The sequence below is a fragment of the Eubalaena glacialis genome, chromosome 12, assembly GCF_028564815.1.
Source record: "Eubalaena glacialis isolate mEubGla1 chromosome 12, mEubGla1.1.hap2.+ XY, whole genome shotgun sequence".
In the NCBI taxonomy this organism is placed as follows: domain Eukaryota; kingdom Metazoa; phylum Chordata; class Mammalia; order Artiodactyla; family Balaenidae; genus Eubalaena; species Eubalaena glacialis.
Window position 1 is genome coordinate 6451545 of NC_083727.1, and position 16772 is coordinate 6468316.

Here is a 16772-nt window from a genome sequence, read left to right on the forward strand (position 1 = left end):
AAACGCTGCTGTATATCTTTCCCAGTCAGGGAATGAGAAATCCCACTGGGTTTTTTTTTTTTTTTTTTTTTTAAAGATCTTTATTGGAGTATAATTGCTTTACAATGGTGTGTTTGTTAGTTTCTGCTTTATAACAAAGTGAATCAGTTATACATATACATATGTTCCCATATCTCTTCCCTCTTGCGTCTCCCTCCCTCCCACCCTCCCTATCCCACCCCTCTAGGTGGTCACAAAGCACTGGGTTTTTAGAGAGTGCCTTTAACCTAGGGAATGAGCTGCAATGAGAGATGATACCTGCAAGAGGACGCTGCCACTCTGGGTGTTAGAGGAACGAAGGCAAGAGATTAGGTTTATCGGAACCGAGAAGCTCTCAGTGAGACCTCTCAGAGTTGGGGTTCAGATCTCTGAGAGGGCATGATGAGGCTGGTTCTCATCGTTTAGAAGAAGCTACTCACTGGGAGGAACAGCTGGTGTGGGAGAGAGTGCCGCTGCTGCTGCGAGAAGCTGCCCCTGGTGGCACGATGCTCACCGAACATGAACCAAACAGGAAGAAGGAAGCCCCTCCCCTGTCCTCTTGTTTTCCAGTCCCCCGCTAGTGCCTTCTTTTGGCATAATCTAACCAGAATCCAGCTGGTACAGGGGTCTGAGTAATTTCATATGTCAAACCCCAGGCAAAGCATTAGAGAACGGAGAATAAATGGTGGGTTTGGAATTGAGAAACACTCGTTAAGTAATCCGTATAGAACATGCCTTCAGTTACTCATCTTGCATGTACACTCTTACACATGTCTGAACTCTCCCCACAGCAGTGAATACTTCATAGGTATACCTAGCAAGGAACAACTGTTCCTACAAGGGCTCTCCGAGCCTCCTCTGAAAAATGGAAGACACAAGTTCCAACAATCACGCTATTTGTCTCTGGGAGGTGCTAATTCGTTTTTTAGTTTATTCTTAATTGCAAAACATACCTGATATCCTAAAGAATGAATTAAGTTATAAAGTTAACCACAAAGATACAAACATTATAAGCTAACTATGTGAAATCAGGAGGGAGGAAAAGAAAAGAAGTTAGTTATTATTACACATACATACATATATACATACATACACGTATATATTATACTATATATATGTCTCTATAGAAATATAAATATACACACATATATGTGTATATGTATCTATCTATATAATGATGTACATAGAGAGAGAGGGAGAGGGAGAGAATACTTAATTGATACAGTTCTCATTTCTATAACCAGTGAGTTTAGATTCCTTTTTAACATCTCTTTTCTATGACCCATCCTATGTTACCTTTCTTTTCCCTCAGCCATAATCTCTGTAGGATTTTTTTAAAATCATTTTATAGGGTAACCCAAATCTTCATTCCTGATGGCTCTAAATTCAGAAATCTTTACTGCGTTACCATAGTTTTCACTAACGTTTACTCTTGGGCATGGAAATACTGAGAGGTGCCATAGGAATCCACTCTCTGTCATATCCATTTCTCACTGTCATCAGTGTGTAGTAACAACCCAATTTTCCTTAGTAATTGGGATGATACGCCAGCCGAAACAGTATCCCTCTTTTTGCCCTGTTAGTTCAGTGTTTGTGGAACTCAAAATGGCCAGGTAGCATTCTTAACTTACAGTAAATGTAACTATTTTTGTGTTCTCTGGTGCAAACCTGGCTCTCCTGGGTACTAAGACATCCAAACCAGCAGAGCCCGAAGTTGGGAAAACGGAATCAAACATTCCATGAGTGGGTTACTAGGTGTAATAGTGAAAGTAGCCGCTCCCACTTCCACCTCTTGATTCTGCACACGTGTTTTCTGGCTCTTGCAGAGCACATACAGGAGCGCCCTCAGAGAGTGCCTCAGGCTTTCTGAACATTATCACCGACTAGCACCACAACTAAGCACCACCTGTGCAATAAACTACCAGTAATAAAATCAGAAAAAAAAAAAAAAGTGGCCAGTCGCCATTGCATCGTGCCAGCTGCTTCTGGGTGATGGGAGACTTAATAATAAGAGAACAGTCAATGGACATAGTTCATCGCCATACTTCCTTTGCAGTGACATGAGTTCACTATTCAGAAGCAATGTGTGTAAGCACCATACAGTGACTAGGACATTCTGTAAATCTGTGGATGGTGACGCTGTTAGAAACACAGTGGACAGGAAAGACATTTTGGAGACCATGAATTGATTTCAATTCAAAGCCAATAATTTCCAGCAGAAGTGTACATTTCCCTTACCCCAGTCATCCTATTAGATGGTACAGGACACTTCAGAGAGTCTTGGAGGAATATTCATTGTCATTGCATAAAGAAGCATCTGTAGCTTTCTTAGAAGCTTTATAGCTAGTGCCTTGGATGATCACGTCCTTGCCATACTTGCCTGTGATGGTAAGAATGATGATGACAAGGACTGTGCGATCAAATGGATGGAGTGCTTTGAGAAGGAAAATCACAAGCTCAGGATGTGTTCAAAAGACCAGAGAACTTCTATGTTGATGTAAAAGACTAAAAGAAGATTTTTTGTGTGTTTTTTTTCCCTTGAAGCTGTAGGGCTGACTTACAGAAAATCAAATCTAAAATCATATAGAATTACAACAGGTTATAAATTACAACCAAGTTCACAGACTCAAGTCTTTATGTGAAAATTAGAGCATTGATTGGGAAGACACTGGACCCCGAAACTTGAAGGAGATCAAATAGGTAGATTCAGACAAAGCTGATGGTGAGCTCCCAAATCTCTCTGATGTCTCCCTGCCAGTGGCAGCAGCCCTTCTCCCTTCTCTGCCTCTCTTGCTTGAAGAAATGGTTACTATGGGTTCTTTAGAGAGGCAAAATAAACTGGTTCTAGGCGTGCCAAAAGAAGCCAGAGCTGGAAACAACAGCTGCCTCTATGACAAAGAATTACTCCTGGGATACTTCTGTTCATGTGATATTGCTGACACAAACAGCAAGCCAAGACAATGGAAATGAGGAAGTCTCTCTCCATCCTTCTCCTGCATGCCAAACTCCCCTAAATGCCCCTACAGACAGGATCTAACAAAAGCCAGCCTGCAAAGGGGTCTGGGAAATGTAGTTTTCAGAGCTGCATCCCCAGCATCAAGAGCAGAGTGTAGAAGGGCGAGTTAGAAGTTGAGAAAAAAAATGGCCAAATGCCTGACAGCCCTGCCCAACCTTCAAGGAACAGCATAGGCTGGAAGCTCATCCACAGCACTTCCCCTGATCGCCCCAGTCCCCTTGATTTAAAATCCTACAGACTTTGTTCCAATTTCAGGATCACTGATCACATCCTGCCATGCTTTGGGGTAATGAACATCCACATTTTCTTATAACTGATAGAGTGCCTTCCCTTTCTTCCAGAGGACGCATTCTAAGAGCAAAGAGAGCTTTCTCTCTGGCTCTACCAGTGTACATGGCAACTTTTTAAAGGAAATATTCCTTGGCATTATACTTACTGAAGTAGGAAATCTCCCTCACTTTCTGCCATAATGTTTGTCTGGTTAATTTGGTTCACTTTCCTTTGCTTATTCTGTTACCAAAATAGGCACGTTTCACAGGCATGTACTCTTGGTCACAAATGCATTAGATGAACTGTAGGTGGAATAAAATTATTACTTTGATTGGAAAAGCAGCCCTATGTGTGCTCTAGACTGGCAGTATGACAAGACCAGCATTATCCTGGTGTTCAAAGGACAGGGCATCTCTACAGGTGTGATGCTAATGCAAAGTGCTAACAGAATCTTAGGGTTTTTTTGTTTGTTTTTGCTGTAATGTACTGATTGCCTCATAAATGAAAATTAAATACCCTTTTGGATGTGGTTGGTTTTATTTACTTTTAAAGGGCGCATGTCAATGCTCTTGTTTTTTTAGTCATTTGTCATTGGCCATTCCAAGGTTAGGACCCCAGAGTGTACTACCTTTACTTGGCATTTACTTAGGAACCACAATGCCGTTTACAGCTGCCATCTATTTACAAAAGTGAAGTAAATACACTTGTACATAATTAATAGTGAAAATGAGGTGAAGCATTTAATAAAAAAATGCAGTATGCTCCAATCTGAAATGTTTGCTACTTTCTAATGTGCACGTACAGATTTTTATAATTTGAAGTATAAATGAAAATGTTTATTTTTAAAGAACTTTTGATTTCCATCGTTTGACATCAGACTTGAAAACATTCTCTGTAGCATTTTCTATAGCAAAGTTAAATATAGTATGATGCCTTACCCTTAGGTGAGGAACTATCCCTCCATTGAAGTGAGTTCTTGTTATGTTTACACAGGAATGGCATTGTTCTGTTCACGCTCAACTGTGTGTTTCCACTGCGTGGAGAGAGGTTAATGGCTCTTAAACTGGTCCCTTCAGCCCTGCACTTGTGTGTCAGCCTGGGTACAGAAAGGATGGAGTCTGTGTTGGGATTCCTCTCTGAAGCCCTTGTTCAGACTGACCCACATGAGTGTGAATGGTTAAAGCTGCAAATGAGATAGAAATCAGACAGTTCTCACATAATCTTAGGAGCTGTTGCAGGGCTGGGGAGGGCATTGCAGATACAGGGTGATCTCTTTAGGGACACAGTTCATAGATTCACCCCAATTTCCCCCATCTGTTGAGGGAGACTTGGCTCAGGAGTGCACAGGCCTATCTCACAGTCTCTGTTCAGTTTTATTTTTCCTGTAGGTCATACGCTTTGGCTGTAGTGTGCCTGTCTGTAGGACACTGAACCCTAGGTAAATGACGACGCCTACTAGATGGCATGCTTGTGTCAGGCTGCTGGGTAGCTCCTCCTGAATATAACTCTTACTCGAAGTCACATAACTTTCTAGAATAGCCTGATGCAAAACCATTTATGTGTCAACGTAGAGATTTAAAATCATTCTTCATTATGTATTTTAAGCCCCACCTTCTCTCTCTTTCTACTTTAAGAAACATTTTCTTTGCCTGCTTTGTGTTTATGATTTAAAGTAGTTTTTATGTCATCATGAATTATAACTGCTTTCCCTCAGTGATTTACATTTTTATATATTACTCAGAAGCTATCCTGTGTGGTTTAATGGAATATACTTCATGGACTGAAACTGCCTTCTAGCCTGTTATGTTATGAACTTCAGAATGGATACTGCCGCTTGGTTCCTTAAAATCTTTTGATGCCTTCCCAATGTATGCAGAATAAAATCCGCATCCCTTGATTTGCTGTTCTTTGATCTGTGCAGTCTGATATAGTTTTATTTTCCAACACTGGCCCACATTTCAGGTGTATAACACTACTCAGAGCTCCCCTATTTTCTCCACCCCTCTAAAGCTGCTTCACTGTCTGTGCACGTCTCTGCAATTTCACTTATATTAATCCACCACTGCTCTATATTTCCTAGTCTTTGCCTGGCTAGACTGTGAGCACCTTACATGGGGCTATTTGTTTAATCTCTGCATCTGCAGGGATTTATGGTCCTTCTGGGCGCACAGCACATACTCAGTCTCCATATGTAGAATAAATATACACATGAACTTGTGAACAGCCTGTGCCCCAAGCCCTTCAGACATCGTAAATAGTTAACAGAATGGATTGTATCAGATCGAAGAGGATATGACAGAGAGAACCTGTGAGACAAGGGCTTAAGCCACCTGCTTTTTCTTACATACACCTCCATGGTCTCTTCTGTTTCCTAACGAGCTACTTCCTGACAGAATCATGATGCAGAAATTGATCAATAATTGAAACACACATCTGGCACTAAGAAAGTGAGATTTGAAGCACCCAAGTAGGAATTGTTTACATGCTGTGATCAATGGATTGCTCATGAATTTTTCCATGGATTCAATTAAATAAGTCACAGACTACCAGATCCTTATTTGGCCTGCAGTTTATTAATCAAATTATGCTACTTAGAATGGATTAAAAGCCTGTTAAATCAAGTGAATTGAAATACTTGGTGATTATTCTCTCAATATTCTGTATCTATGACCCCCACTCAAGAGTAACGTCAGTCATGACAATTTGCTAAAGGACAAATTTCATCTACAGTTCAGGAGAGGTTCTTATTTTTCTAAATTCCTCTTTGTATCTTTTAAAACATAGAGTGGGCAGTGGCCCTGTAAACTGTGAAGTCGTTTTTCGTAGAGACAGGAAGTAAAAGTATCTCTTAAATCTCAGTGGCAAAAAGATTCTGTGGAGAGTGTATGTATCTCATACTCCAAGAGAAACAGATTATCACTCGAATAACTCTTCTTAGCTAGTGCTGTTGATATATGTAGTACCAGAGCACTTTTTATTTTAGCGAGATTACCCTCTGTGAAAGCTGGGAAGTAGGGTATCTTCCTAAGACCACTATTATCTCATTTCAGAAGCCATCTTCTCCCTCCTGAGGCTTCTGCCAGCTGCTGTTTCCATGGGTTTGTATGATCCTCTGACCACTCAAGTCCCCTGCTTTGGATAAATCTCATTACAAATGTCCCTGTGTTTCTATCTCTCAAAGTCTCTCTCAACTAACACTTGGAAAATATTCAAAAATCTCCTTTAAATTGTTTATAATGACTCACGTGTTCATTACCAATCCTGGGGTATTTTAAAGAGTCCGATACATTAAGCAAAATAAACATTTAAAATTGACTGTTAGTCATAAATCAAAAATTAGTGATTAAAATTGTACACATATTCTGACACACACACACACACGCACACATGTATATAAAACTCATATGCTGTCTTGAATCATGTTATACACATACTACACACCCTCTCCCTCCATTGACCACAGTGAGTGTGTTCATTTTTAGGTGGAGAGTAATTTAACTGATGCGAGATGCTGAAGAAGATTCCCTTTTCATATCTTGTTTAATACATAAATTCTGATAAATGGCATCCTGGATCATAATGTTGACTTACGGGAAAGGAGACATTACCTTCTAATGAAAAATCTGCCGTGAATGAATCATTCATAATTTGCTTGATAATCATTTACACTTCACTGCCTTTTATAATGTTGAACCGAATGTGATCATGCTTGATGACCTTTAAGCATGCTTTTAAATTGGGTATTTCTAAACATAGTCTCTGCTCAGTAGAGACACGGTATTTCATATGGCTTAATACATGGAAATGGTCAGGTACACAAGGCATAATTTAATCCTATGCTTTTATAGGAAGATGTCACGTTATTATCCTCAAATTCTGTGGGATTTACATTAACTCTAAGCCTATTGGAACATATTGTATTTATTTTAAACCATGAAATCAGTTAGTCAGTTCTCAAGAGACAGATATACCCAGGATATCATCTTAAGTGCAATGAAAGACCTAATACCTATCCTCAAGGTGCTTACAATTCAGATGGGAGGGACACAGATCCAAAGCAGGCTTTATATTTTAGTGATGACAAGGACTTCCAGAAGACACTGTGTTGGGCCAAACAAGGCAAAAGTAAACTTAAATTCCTTTGTGGCTGAAAATTGTTCTGCCTCTTTTTAATATGTAGTGTATGAGTGAGAATCTTCAAAAATGGTATGAAAAAATTAGGTATCATTTATGAAAAACATTCTAGTAAGTACATAGATGTGAATACTGTATAAAGTTTCTGTTTCATGGTGAATCTCCTCCAAAAAAATTTAAACTGGGATATCATTTTCCACATGAAGCAATTTGGTCTATAAGAATGTCACCACAATATTTAGCATAACGTTGAATTTATAAATGGATTTTGAACGTTAAGTGCAATTTGATGGATGCAAATATCATTCAGGTTTTCACATCACCTATTCAAATTTTCCAACTTGGAAATATGCTGTTAGTACAATATGTTGGAAGATAAAATAAAGTATTGGGGGCGTTAAATTGTGATAAACAATTTGGCTTAAAAATCAGAAAATTGGCTTAGACTCACAGGTCTCTGATAATGTCTTGGCTACTAATGTTGTGAATGACTTTAAAAGCTCATTTTGACTCTGTATTGGGAACACAGTTTCTGCTTTCAGACACTTTGGAAAGAAACTTTGGATTCAACAGCTGGCAGTAGAATTCTATTGAGGTTATGAAAGTGAGACTATGAGGCACCAGTGCAACCGGCTAAACTGTGAAAAATCCAATTGCCCAGATGCTTTGCATACTGAAAAGCAATTTCTTTAATTCAATCAACAGAAATTTCTGGTTGTTTTTCTTCCTTCTCTCTCTCTAGCAAAAAAAAATTTTTTTAATTGTAAAACTGTAGAGAAGTTGAAAGACTAGTACAACAAGCATCAGATTTCCCTTGATTTCTTTCTATTTTCACAGATTTACCTTCTTTCTCACACATACTTAACCTAACCCCTGCATATATCTCACACCCAAATCCACACATAAACATGAGGTAAATGGCATATGTGTATGAGTGTATACATGTAAGTATATTTTTATTGATTTATTTGAAAGTTGCAGATGTCATACCATTTTTCTTCTAATATCTCAGCATGTATGTCTAAAATCTACAGTCATGCCATCTCATACATCATGCCATTACTATAATATCCAAGAAATTTAACATTAATTTAATGATATTATTTAATATGCAGCCCATGAGCATATAACCACATTTGTCCCCCAAATGCCCTTTATGGCTGTTGTGTTTTCATTTTCCCGGTTGAGGCAAGGATCACACTTGGTTATCTTGTCATGTTAAGCCATGTCATATTCCTGGAGTCTCCAATGTAATATAACTTTCTGCCATTTTTTGTTTTTTACCACCCCTGACATTTTTAAGACTTCGGGACAGTTGTCTATTGGAATGTCCCACAATCTGGATTCCTCCTGAAGTTTTTCCTCCTGATCCTATCATGTTAAATGTAAATAGCAAGAGTATTTCCTAGATGGTGTGTAATTCACCTTGCATCACATCAGCAGGCACGCACATGTCCGGTCATCTCATGATACTTGTGATGCTGGGTTTCATCACTTGGGGAAGTGAAGTCTATCAGATCCCTCCCTTGTGAAGGCAGCCTTTCCCCTGTGTAATTAGCAAATAAAATGTGGCGGGGAGTGCTACTCTGAGGTCATGTGAATATCTTGTTCCCCAACAGTTTTATTTTAAGGATCCACTGATATTCTTGTCCAAATCAGTGTTGCATTTGTGGTTGGAAAAAAAAGAGAGAGACATAATCCTATCATTATTTTTACAGTTACTATTTCACATTCTTCTTTAAAGAGAAAGGTAGCCAACGGCAGTCTGCTAAGCCAGCCTCTACACAGTTTTGATATGTACCCATAAGTCTTTGAGCACTTCCTTGTTTTTAGCACAAGATGTTCCAGGCTCATCTTAGATTTTCAGCGTCCTAGAATATGGCTGTTAGGTGTGCACATTACTACAGATGTCTTTGCTTCTAGATTGTTTCGGTATATAACAGTACACTCATATGTGTAGTGTGCACTTGTGCATTCAGGAGTTCTTCCAGATAACGCCAATTCAAATCCAACACCATAGAATTCGCCATCACCTTTGCCCATTCAGTATTTCATACCTATCCTCTCCCACAGTGAGAAACCACATTACCAGAAACATCAATATACTATTTCATTTATTATTTTATTCCACAGTACACACAATTGAGTTGCAAAATTACTAAACCCAAACCAGTACCAACCACAAAGTTAAGAACAGATTTCAACATATTGTTAAACAAAATTCAAGGATTTATGTTAAAATTTCTAGACAGTATTTGGCAAGTGATTCATAGTACATAATTGGTATATGATGTTAATTGAATTTGACAAGGGAAACAATGCTTGATTTCAGTGTGGGGATATTGTATAAGCTTCAGATCTTGAGTAATGTCCAATCTAAACTTAAAACAGCAGCACAGAGGAACACAGTGTGACTCATGAACAGCTGCGAAGGCAGTAAACAAAGGAAAAAACAATCTTTATATGAGGGCTTTTTGGATATTGGAAAGTATTTGATGGATAGCATCTGTAGAGAGGAATAAACCTAGCCAAGGCAGCCCCCTGTGCTAATATTTCAGACTATAAATAATAAATAGGGGGGTTCTAGCTTTAACTTCTAGTTTCTCTCTAAAGGTTAGTAAAAACAAACAAGGAAACAGCCTCTTTGGTGAGTCTAATGGAATCAACTCTTATTTTCTGCAGTCTCTAGCTCTCCCTTTGTTGTCCAGAGTCTGAGGAGCCATAGCTGGTCCCCTGTGCCGTTCCCGCCCCTGTGGTTCTACCCAGGACTGCCTTGTGGCCTCACTCATTGCATCTTGTAGAAAATCCTGAATTGCTGCATATGCAGGCTTTCATCTTATGCTATTGCTAAGGCAGGTCATGTTTTCCAATGAACTCTTTAAAATATCTATTTCCTGAGGCTGGCTTTTGCTTCTGTTTGTGTATTTTCATAGCTTTGCAATTTGTTTCTGCCCTAGTACTGTACTTGTTGAGTTTTGTCCCTGCCGTGATGGTGGAATATATCTAGTCTTACGCTGGATCATAATGTGAATGAAGCCTTACTAGTCACCGTGCCGAAGTTTGTTTTTTTTAATTGAAGTATAGTTGATTTCGTGTCTAGGTGTACAGCAAAGTGATTCAGTTATACCTATATTTTTTTCAGATTCTTCTCCATTATAGGTTATTATAAGATACTGAATATAGTTCCCTGTGCTATACCGTCGGTCCTAGGGGTTTATCTACTTTATGCATAGCAGCGCCTGAGTTTTTAAAAGTCCCATAGTGCTGAAAAGTGCCCTTCATGCCCCTGCCTATGTCACTGCGTTAACTATCCTGCCTGGCTACTTTGGCTTAAATTTAACCCCTTTTACACCCACAATTCAATTACCTTTTTAATATTACATACATGGTAGTTAGCAATCTTTAAAATCCATTATAATTACATATTTTAAATATTCTGATTTGAGTTCCTGCTACATTGTGGCTTTTGTTATTATTGTTACCATGGTTGGTAGGAAACATTGACATTTCATTAAATGTGTGTTTGGCTAAGAAAAGGGTTGACAAACCAGTCTTTGATTTGGAACTTAAATGCTATGGGGTTTCAACTTTGAATAAGCCTACAGAACAATGTCTTTTTTGAAAACAGCTGGGAACAGACAATGGGAAATGTTTACCTAGGAAAAGTTGGACAGTACCCTTAGGATCAGGGATTTGCTGCTCTTAGTAGACACCCACATCTTGGCAGTTTTGCCAATAACTTTACACACAACTGTGCCTAAAGGCTGGTTTCTAGCAACAAGAAAAAAGAAAATATGAGTATTGGATTGAGGGCACCTTACAAATGTAACAGCAGCTGTTTACAAAGGCCTGTGCCTCTCCTGGTCAGCATTATACAGTGGATGACTCAGCCATGCTTTACTCTGTAACACTGTAAGTTCCTCTGTCCTCTCATACTTAGTATTTGATTTATAAAATAATCACTATGTGGTGCAACATTTTATTTTTAAGCAAAGAATCTCCATGCCCACTATAGGTCCACATCTGAAACACCTGTGTCTCAATCCCCAGGCGAAAGTTAGATATACACAAAGGGAAAAAGGTGGTGATCACAGGCATGGAGCTATATCGAGAATGTGAGTGCTTTTCCTTTCTGTGCACTTTTAAAACATATATGTGCTGCCCACATTTTATCTTGTGCAGGTCTCCCATGATTTGTGCAAAGTTCCAGAAGAAATTAGGGTGGAATGCTGAACTCCTCCTAAGTAAAATGAAGAAGTAAATGAGGGAAGCCTATTATTAAAAAATGTTTTTTAAAATAGATTTTAATAGAGTTGAAAATGTTTAGAGTGTTTCAAACCTTAGTTGTATTAACGTTTAAAATGCCTTTCATTATAGAAATAATACATGCTTTCTTACTTTCTTCAAAAAATGAAAAAAAAAATCTATCTCTCATGCCTCAGTTCTATACACCAGAGGTAGCCACTTTTAAACATTTTAAAAAATATTTCCTTTGGAGATTATCACCATCAAGGAACTGTGCATGGACTTACGGACTTTAAAATATGCCTATTTTCTCCCCATCTCAAACGATTATAATTTAGCACACCGACTCTATGTCATGCCTCTTCGCCCACCCCATTCCCGTTGTTTATCCAACCGGCAACAATATTTATTGGGAGCTTCTAGAGACAGGAAACCAACGTGGTCTCTGCCTTGTTGGAACTTTCATCATGTTAAGCCAGATAATAGCCGACCTTCAGTTCTTCTATAAATAAAAAAGTGCATTATTACTTTGAATAACATACTTTAACCTTTATTTATCCAACAAAATTAGACAATATCCATCAGCTAAATATTCTCTAGAAGAAGGGAATTAATTTGTCCACATTTTTTACTACTTCTCTTTTTTCCCCTCCCCCTAAATTCAGTCAGCCATATCATTATGGTTAAACTGACAACGTTTATGAGATTGGTATCATGTTCTCTAACCATAGTGAAGTTTTCCATGTTTTGCTGATAAGTTGATCTTTTAAAAAATGTAAAACAAATAAACTTTAATTACCTCATATCAACTATGTCATATGATTGGATCCATGAAGAAATTATATTCTCATTATATTCTCAATTGTACCAGTCAATAATGTTCCAAACATGAAAGTTAATAAAAGATATAAATTACTAAAAAGTCTCTCATATTTTAGATTGTTTCACACTTGATTTATAGTCATGCCTGTATTTTACCACTTTCTGTTTTTCTCAGAGAAGTTGACTTTCATTTTTCTTCTTGATGAAAGAAACATCTGACTTCATATTGTGATTAAGAATGCTTTTTTATTAATCACAGAATTTGTGTCACTGAATATGCTTTCTCCTTGAGGACATTCTTCATGAAGTAATTGGATTTCCTGTTCTAATTCATACCTGTTACTTTTTATAGATTCTTCTGTTAGTTCAATTATTTGGTTTATTTTGTTGCCTATGTTTTCCACTTTTTTGAATTTTTTAAAAATGTTTTGCTGAGTACATCTTTGGGTAATGATTTAATTTTTCTACTATGATGATTAGTTTTGTGCAACTTCACTAGGCTAAGAGATGCCCAGATAGCTGGTAAAACATTATTTCTGGGTGTGTCTGTGAGGTGTTTCTGGAAAATATTAACATTTGAATTGGTAGACTGAGTAAAGAAGATCACCCTCACCAATACAGTTGGGCATCATTCAGTCTATTGAGGGCAGGAGAAGATGGGTGTCCCAGCTCAGACAGTGAGCAAATTTGCCCTTCCTCTACTTAATAGAAGAATCGTGTTACTTCTTAATTTAGCTTCCATTAAAACAAACAAACAAACAAAAAAACTTTATTTTTATTCCAATCTCTTCATCTTTTTCCTCCGAATTCTGGAAATTTTCATGACTTTCTCTCTTAGATCCTTATCACTTGAAGAGTGGAAATGGACCAGCAATACCAATGTTACCTGGGAGCTTGTCAGAAATTCAGAATCTCAGATTCCACCCCAGACCTGCTGATTGAGATTCTGCGTTTTAACAACACCTCCTGATCATTCACGTGCACATTAGAGTTTGAGAAGCACTGGTCCCTTGACTCATTCTTTTATGTTCACTCTATTGAACCGTCCTTCTATTAATGTGGTTATTTCTGTCATATTTTTAATTTCCAGCAACTATTTCTTATTCTCTTATTGCTTTCTTTGCACTCCAACAATTTTTGTAAAGCTTTCTCTTCCATTGCTAAGTACACAAATCACATTTTTAATTTTTCTAATTAAAAAAAAAAAATTTAATTGAAGTATAGTTGATTTATTGGGTTGGCCAAAAATTTCTTCCCAGTTTTTCTGTAATATCTTATGGAAAAACCCGAACGAAATCTTAGGCCAACCCAATACAATGTTGTGTTAGTTTCAGGTGTACAGCAAAGTGATTCAGTTATATATATATATATATATATATATATATAATTCATATGTTGAATTACACTGATGAGGATTTTTCAGATGATGAACCATCCTTACATCCTTGAGATAAAGCCTACTCGATGATAATATATTATTCTAAATGAGGATTTTCACATATATTTTCATAGTGGAATACAGTTATACTTCTGTTTTCTTTATTATTCCTGTTTTATTTTGAAATTAATACATGAACTCGGCAGTTTCTTTCTTTTTCTTTTTTTTTTTTGGAGAGTATAAATAAATTTAAATATTCCTTGAGAATTTGATGGAGTTCTGTTATAAAAACCCTCTGAGCTTGTTTTAAAAACCCATTTCTTTTTATTTAATACATACACATTTTTATTTAAATTATCTATTTTTTTATTGTACTAATTTTGGCATTTTATATTTTTTCCAGGAATTTATCCATGTTGTCTAGGATTTCAGACACATTAGACAATAGTTGTTCCATAAAATCTCTTTGTCTTTGTCTATAATTATTTCTCATTTGAGTTCTCATTCTAATTTTGTTTAATTTTGTGTCTTTAGTCATATCAAAGGTTTTTCTACTTTGTAAATCTTTGCAGAATTTCCATTTTTGATATTAACCTTTTCTATTTTTAAATTTTTTTATTTATTGATTTACTTCCTGTACTATTTTCTTCTTTTGACAAAACCTGTTTGCAGGGTCCTATAGCCAGGTTTATCTCTTCTAGACTACATTAAAAACTGAGACTAAATGACACTATTCAAGATCAAATGGCTTCTAAGTCCAAACCTGAGAAATCTTCAACCCGCACGTTATAGCCGCAGGGTTTAGCTTAAAGCAGAAGGGGGTCTGGCGGTAGGGGCTGATTGATGTAGAAAGAGGAGCATTATGTTGTTACCATGTAGAAAATGTCTAAATTCAATCTCTGTGACTCCGGTGGACAGATCTAGGATGAACATGTGTAAATTACCAAATGACTAATTTTGGCTCGATATAAGGGATTCATTTCTAATGATTAATGTCTGTAAAGGATATGGACCTATAGTAAAATCTTAAATCCACATTCCAAGTGTGGAAATGGAGACAGATTAGCTCCCTGCTAAGGGATGTTGTAAGAGAAATTCTTTGGTATCAAATACAGGTGGGATGAGATAGATGTTGCAGTCTGTCTTCTGATGCTGAGGTGCTGTGATCTGGCTTACACTGCTGAATTGACTAAGAAGGTGAAGCTACAAAGTAGAAAACTGTGTAGTTTTAGTTGAGTCAAGACAATGTGCTGCCTTTAAGAGTTTTTGAAGTTTGTGGTGTGTACTATATTCAAGGCTGCACACGGCTCCCTGTTTACCTGTTATCAACTGAAACTGTACTTGTAGGAAAGCTGATGCCCTGCTGAATCTAGAAATTGGCTAGATATGGAAGCTACTGGAGAACGGAAGATTGCCTTGGATACGTTTCAGCATATCAAATGAAGGGAGAAAATAACTCTCAGTTACTCCTATTTAAAATGTTTTATACTGTTATCTACATGAGAAAAATGTCCAAATGTCACCCTAATCTTACGTAAACTAATCTTCCTCTGCTCTTTGGTGCCATGAATTAAGAAGCTAGCAAGCCAGAAAATAGAATCTATAATGAACTAGTGGTAAATTTGTTATCTGTTGAAGATGCAGGGAATTTTTCTCTTCTTTTCTCATTAATCAGAAGCAAACAACACCGAAAAGTATAAAAATAAGCCTACCAAGAATTTGAGCTGCTGGCTTATGTAGAGGCTGTCAGTGTTATAATTGAGAGGGCTGGAGACGTGTAAATAAGTAGTTTTCTAGGTAGAGAATTCTGTTTAAACATGTATCTCCATAGTGACATCCAACAGAGATATGGTAAAATAAATAAAAGACCGATTTGATTCTAAGCAATATAATGTGATAAACACAAGGCAGGCAGATCGAATGTGTGCTATGCTATTTTTGCTAAACCGATCATTTGTATGACTTTAAATCTATGGCCCACCAATCTGCTCTTAGCCCATGGATCATCTGCCCATCGCATACAAGCCATTTATCCTGAGAAAAGATATGTGCTTTGAAGTCTTCATCTGGCACTCATGTGATTACTGTTTCCTTTATAATTAAAAAGTCACCGACTGGGAACCTTCTGATTTTATAGTCTTGGTAAGTTTGTTCTTTCAGTGCTAGGAGTGTCTGCTACATTATTTTTAGTCAAAAATGTTAGTGCTGTAAATAAAGTGTTTATATATGTTCAAGGTATGGTGCAAATCTTGATTTGTATTGCTATCTTTAATCTAGAAATCTAATTAAAGCAAGCAGAAATAAGTGACATGTAGCTAAATTTGAGAAGGAGTCTTTTTTAAAAAATAAATTTCCTGTTGAGATTTACCTGTGGTGTTGCTGGCATGAGGCAAGATTCTAAATATAAATAATGCTGGGGCCAAAAGGAAGGCAAAATTTGCCAAGAAGATTTTTTCAGTGAATCTTTTTGTATGTCTTTGTAAATAGAAACTGAGACTACCTTTGAAACCCTATTACTTTTCATTAAGAAAAAAATGGGGCAAAGACGGTCTCTAGCCTACCCCTGGGTCCGTGCCCAGGTGGTGCGCCACGTTGCCACTGCTTTCCCAGTGATGCCCGGAGAAGCCGCCGTTACTCAGGGGCTTGGGCTCCCATCCTGTGTGGTCCTCTCATGTGCCAGCGTCAGTGCTGTCAGGGCTGCTTGGGGATTAGCGTACGCAGGAGGGAGTGCGGTGTGCTGGTGTCCCGGGTCTCGGATGCTGCACTGTGAATAGGTCTGGTACTTCAGGAACAGGGAGGATTAGGGAGGCAATTCTGTCTTCTTAGCTTCCTAAATTTATATTTATTCAAGTCTTTGAACTTGTGGGCCCTATAATGCCTGTGGCAAAT

General features: G+C 37.6%; 1 protein-coding gene across 4 annotated transcripts in view; it reads left to right on the forward strand.

The window, feature by feature from the left end:
* Positions 1 to 16772, forward strand: part of PRKN (parkin RBR E3 ubiquitin protein ligase) — a 1187061-nt gene that overhangs the window by 488612 nt on the left and 681677 nt on the right. The gene's annotated exons all lie outside the window — the stretch shown is intronic.